The sequence below is a fragment of the Callospermophilus lateralis genome, chromosome 15 (assembly GCF_048772815.1).
Source record: "Callospermophilus lateralis isolate mCalLat2 chromosome 15, mCalLat2.hap1, whole genome shotgun sequence".
Taxonomy (NCBI): Eukaryota; Metazoa; Chordata; class Mammalia; order Rodentia; family Sciuridae; genus Callospermophilus; species Callospermophilus lateralis.
In genome coordinates, this window is record NC_135319.1 from 70,645,745 (window position 1) to 70,651,873 (window position 6,129).

Consider the following 6,129-nt stretch of genomic DNA (forward strand, 5'->3'; position numbering starts at 1 on the left):
CCTGGTTAGGGCTCTGAACTTAGATGCAGTATTTCTAACCCTGTTTTAGAGACCACAGAACTGAGTCCAGGAGGGAGGTCAGCAGCAACCCCGCTTGTACTTAACAGATTACGAAATCCATAACCTTCTGTCACTTTCTTTTTGTTACCTGCCCAAATCCCACCGCCAGTCGTGGGTTTGAAAGAGTGCTTCACTAGCGCCAAATGGTAGTGAGGTTCAATTGGGGAAATCAAAACACTGTCCAGAGGTTATCACCATTGCTTCTGGTACTGGGTTTTTTGATCACCTTCTTGCTTTCCTTCTCAGCCCAGCCAAGTAACTTTTAACACTCGCCTGGAATACATTAGGTGGAGTCTGAAAGATAAACAGGCAATGAGAAAAATTTCCAAAAATAGACCCCCTGGCCCTTGGCCCAGGGTACTTTCAAGTTCGAGCTTCTGCTCCTGCAGCCCTTTCCTGACAATAGGGATCTATCTGTAGCAGTTGCGAGGGCCAGTGAAGGGAGGTGGGTACCGGGAAACATTTTTGAAAGAGCTTTGTGTTTCCAAAATGTCTACAAGTTGAATGGTTGGGACACTGGTGCACCCTCCTCCAAACATGGCTGGGGACATTTCCTGGGGGATGGAGGGGGGACACACAGACCTGAGCCCTATAATCCTTTGGCTAAGAGTTGAGGGTTTTGCTGGAATGTCAAGGTAGTGCTTAAATGCCTGAATGCCCTCTGGGATTACCATCTTGTCTGCAAAATTTGTTTTAGCTATTTCTAACTGGCTGTGCATATTTATATAAGAAGATTTATTTTGTTTTTCTTTTAAACCCAATGATTTCATCCTCTGTGGCTGATGGTCTCTTCCATGGGCTCCTGTCTGCTCACAGAACTTGGTTCACCATACTATCCTTCCACATAAACTGCTTATAAATTGGTCTCTTCTTATCTCCCCAACCTCTTATCTCTGTCCAAGTTCCACACTAAACTCCTTACACTACTTGGAACTTGTGCTTCACAGAATGTGATAAGCTGGTTGCTCGGTGTTTTACCCCTGAGGATGTTCACATGTGCTTTATCTTCTGCCTGCAACCTTTACCCCACCTCTTTCTCCAACCCGTGAGCCCCACGCACAATCACACCAATTGTGCCTAATTGCGTGTTCAGTCTTCACATCCCCTGACAGGCTATCACTCCTCCAGGAAGTCTTCCTTGAGTCTCCTGCTGGGTTGGACTTCCCTCTTGTGTAGTTCCTGTATCATATCAGTCTTGCTCCTGAAAAAGTTATTAAGAGATAGGAAAAGCTTCCAGGAACCCAGTGAGGAAAGAAGTCAGGGAATCCCTGCTTCAAACACAGTACTGCTGAATAGAATATCAACAATTGAAAGCAAAAAAAAAAAAAAAAAAAGAAAAGAAAAAGAAACAAAAAATGGTGTGGTGGAGGGGGATCTCTAGGTGTGAGGGAACTCAAAGGCATGATATGAATATAAGTCCAAATGGTTAAGGCTGGGATGAGTCCTCAGTGATTGGGAATTAGGAAGATAGGGCTCTAGATTTGAGCCTTCTGCCCCAAACTGGGGCTCTGGGAAGGCTGGCTTTTAGTAGCAGTGGAATGGGAAGAAAAAAAAAAAATCTTCCTTCTCTTGGCCTAGGTTCAGCTAGGAAGTTTGTGGTTTATCTGGGGCCTGACTTAATTACAGAATGTCTGCTATAAAAATCAGAACCCCTAGTGGACCTGCATCACGGGTAGGTCTGAAGTCCCAATTTATATTCCTCATGTGGTGAGGGAATCTGCAAGTCAGGGAAGCGGAGGAAAGCTGCTTCCAAATGGAGAATCCTCCTGGCCTGTCAGAGGGAAATGTAAAACTTGGTTGTTTATTTATTTATTTATTTTCCGAAAGAAATGACTCCCATTGAAGACAAGCTTATCCTGAGAAATGATAAACCAAACTAGGAAATGAATCACACCAGGGAGTAGATACGTATACGTAATGAACAGGAGAATTAGCCCCTAAAGTTCTTGAAATAATAGAGCAATTTGAAAAAGTCTATAAAATAGTAATGGTCAAGATGCAAAGATAAGATGATAGAACATAGTACTATGAAAGAAAGATAAATTTGAAAAAGTAGAAATATAATATGTAGAAATTAAAAATTTAGTCATTTACATTTAAAACATTTTAGTGGTTGAGATTCTTATAATATAGTAATAAGGTGGTAAGTCAAAACATTCAAAAATTCATTAAAAGGGGAAAGGAAGAAAAGTAATAATTTCATTTTATGAGTTCTGTGTCAAATCTGAAATAATTTGTAAAATATTGGCAAAGAGAACCACAGCAGCACATGGAAAGAATATGACGACAACATGAATAAATCACAAGGAAAAAACTGAAAGAACATCACCATAGATGCTGAAAATCATTAGATACAATTCAGCATCCAGATACAAAAGCTTCTGGAACATGATGTGTACAAAGGGTGAAGTTCAGCCCCCAAATTTATATCATACTTACTGCAGAATACTAGAAACCTTCATGTTAAAAGTCGGGGCAAAATAAGAATATCCTCTTTTTAAAAAACTTCTCATAAGTTATTTTTTAAAAAACTTTATTAATTAGGAATATTTTTGGCTGCAAGTAACAGAATGCACAACTGTAACTTTATAAATGTCTAAGATTATAGGCTTAACATAGAAGGGCTTATTTTTCTCAAATATAAAGCATGTGTACAGGTGGCTGTTTCTGTTCAATGTCATGATTTTTTTTTTTTCAGGGCTGGTCAAATATTAGGTGCATCTACTGTTTTCATAGTTATTGCAAAATTGCCTTTCAATTTTAATCCCTTGTCAATAAAGTATGAGATTGCCTGTTTCCCCACATCCTTGCTTGTCTTGGGTATTTACTAATTAGTTTGCTTCTTTTTTGGGTGGGAAAAAAAAAGATGTCTTAATTTGCATTTCTTTAATTATGAATGAGGCAGAACAGAACATTATCATTGGACATGTTTATGTCTTTATTTGTGAACAACCAGTCACAGGTTTGTCAGTTTGTGTTGGTGTGTGTGTAAGAAAAAGGAATTGTTTTCGTGAGCAGAGGGTCAGCATTACATGAAGTTTCTTTCTTTCTTTTAAAGAGAGAGCGAGAGAGGGAGAAAGAGAATTTTTAATATTTACTTTTTGGTGGACACAACATCTTTGTTTGTATGTGGTGCTGAGGCTTGAACCTGGGCCGCACGCATGCCAGGCGAGCGCGCTACCGCTTGAGCCACATCCCCAGCCCTTACATGAAGTTTCAAATTTCACTGTGGAAGGTGGCAAGCCCTGGACCCACTGCAAAATAGCTTCAGACATTCCACAGTCAGGAACACAGGGGAAAAAATTTTTACATTGAATACATGGGGATTTCCCGTTCTCCCCCATCTGTGGTTATCCCAGAATATGGAACAGAATGCATGACGATGGGAGGGACAGGAAGCCATGGCTAGTCATCAGGAGTCTGATGGAGGGGGGAAAAGGGCACTTTTCCTTGCTTTGGTCAATCTCTCACCACCCTGAATTCAACTTTGTCTGGAATTTCAAGAGATAACAGCGCTAGTTTACAGGATGTTTCTCTGGAAGAGGCTGCTTTGCTGAGACCTCAAAGGTGTCAGTTGAACTAGACCGATGATTTATGTTTGGTTGATTCTTTCCTCAAGGTCAGTGCTGGCAACACTGCTCCCTTGGGAATGCTGGAGCCTATTGGGCTGACTTACTGATGAAGATGAAGCCAGAAAAGTTAGGTCATACACTCAGGGTTACATCGTTGGTTAGTGGCAGAATAATACTTGATGCTTAAACTATGTGCTAGGTATTATGCTAAGCATTTTGCACATAATAATTCATTTAACTCCTATAACAACCATACACAGTAGGTGTCATTAGATTCTCATTTAACAGATGAAGAAACTGAGGCCCAGAGAAGCTAAATAATTTGTCCAAGGTCACACAGCTAATAAATGGGAGAGCCAGAATTATTATTTTTTAATTTTTTTATGGTACTGGGGATTGAACTCAGGGGCACCTACTATTGAGCTACATCTCCAGGCCTTTCTATTTTAAGGCAGGATCTTGCTAAGTTGCAGAGACTGGCCTCAAACTTGTGATTCTTTTGTCTCAGCCTCCCAAGTAGCTGGAATTACAGGCATGAACCATCTTGCCCAGCTCCAAGAGCCAGGATTTGAACCAGGCGTGGGCTCTAGAATCTTGCTATACTGTATCTTTTTCCTTTATATGTCAGTGCATTAAAATTGAAAGATTCCTTCAGAACAATCCTTATGTACACTACATGTGACACAATCTATTATGTTCATTTATTTTATTATTATTTTTTTTGCAGTATTGGATACTGAACCTGGGGTTTCATACAAGCTGGGCAAGAACTCTACCACTGAACTATGCCCCCAGTCCTCTTCTTTTTTCTCTGTTTTATCTTTGTGTGTGTGTGTGTGTGTGTGTGTGTGTGTGTGTGAAAGAAATGCAGGCCACAGCTCATTAATAAATCAAGATTCACATTTAAAAAAAAATCCTTCTTTAAAGGACTCTTGAAGCTCACATCTCCATTATGATGGCTGTTCGTTCCTGTTTTCTGCATGCCAATGTTCCATCTATATGCAATGCTTGGAGTGGGAAAGAACTGACAGACAATTTCTCTCAAGCTTATTTCTGGTCATTAGGCATTCTTTGCTCTCCCTGTAGATAATGTCTAAAGACAGTACACAGAGCTTTAAAACAAATCACAGTGTTATAACTTTAGGAAGACGTTCTTCCCTTGTTTATCCATCCAACAAATATTTCAGCACCTCCTCTATGCCAGGCATTGTGCTAAATAAGGAAGTGGCAAACTATGGCTGGTAGACCCAAGCCAAGGGCCACCTGTTTCTGTAAATAAAGTTTTATTGACTCATTCATTTATGTGTTGTTTATGGCTGCAGAAGTGAATGAATGAATATAGCCACTCATTTATCAACCAACTTTTTCCCATTCATTCACCAAATTTTATTGAGTATCTACCATGTGTGCAGCCCTATGGACAAGACAAAAAAATAGTTCTTCAGTACTTTCTTAGAATGGGCAGAGAAAAGAGATGAATGCATCTCACTGTAATCCTTAATACTTCTCTTTGGGGCCCTGGTTTGTACTTGGACATGATTTGTTTAACTACCTTAAGAATCTTAAATGTTTGTGTTCCAATTGCTTTCAACTTACCTAAGTCACTCCTGACTCCCAAGAATAATTGCTGTGTGCCTGAGCATATAAGCATATAACGTTCCCAGTCGTTATTCATCGAACTTTCTATCTTGAGTGTCTCCTTTGTATGAATCCACATCACAGATACTTAAACAACAACAACAACAACAACAACAAACTGGTCCTCCCAATCTGGGGGAGGGGTAGGACACAAGTCAGCACACAAGTACAATACTGCATGTGAACAGAATGATGCTCTGGTTTACTTGCAGCTTGGAGGAAGGGTGCACAACTAGGAAGACTTCTTGGAGGAGGCCACATAGAATTGACTGTTTCTTTTTTTTTCTCCTTTTTTTTGGTACCGCGGATTGAACCCAGGGGCGTTTTACCATGGAGATACATCCCCAGCCTTTTTACTTTTTTTTGTTTTGGTTTGTTTTGTGTTAAGGTCTTGCTAAATTGCTTAGAGTCTTGCTAAATTTTCTGAGACTGGCTTTGAACTTGTGATCCTCCTCCCTCGGCTCCCAAGTTGCTGGGATTGCATGAGCCAAGGCATTTCACCTAAACTGACTCTTGAAGGAGCTAATTAGGCAATGAAGGGGACAGAGCAATGAACACATGGGAAGTCTAGAGGTGTTTAAAAATAGAGTGTTTTTTTTTTTTTAGGGATAGTAGAAATAAGGGCATTGACTCATCATCAAAGATATTTGTGCTTTGATGTAAAAATGTTTATTCACTTATTTATCTGTGGTGGGAATAAGCTGTGGTAGCCTGTCAGTCTTTTGAACCATCTGGTCAGCTCTTGGTTTGTGCAAGTTCTCACCAGTCCTAGGAGGACACGGACCTGCAGCCTTGATCTCTTGGGCAAGACGCATGGACTGGATGAGCTGGTCTGAGCATTGTGTCAAAAGGTGCTCTG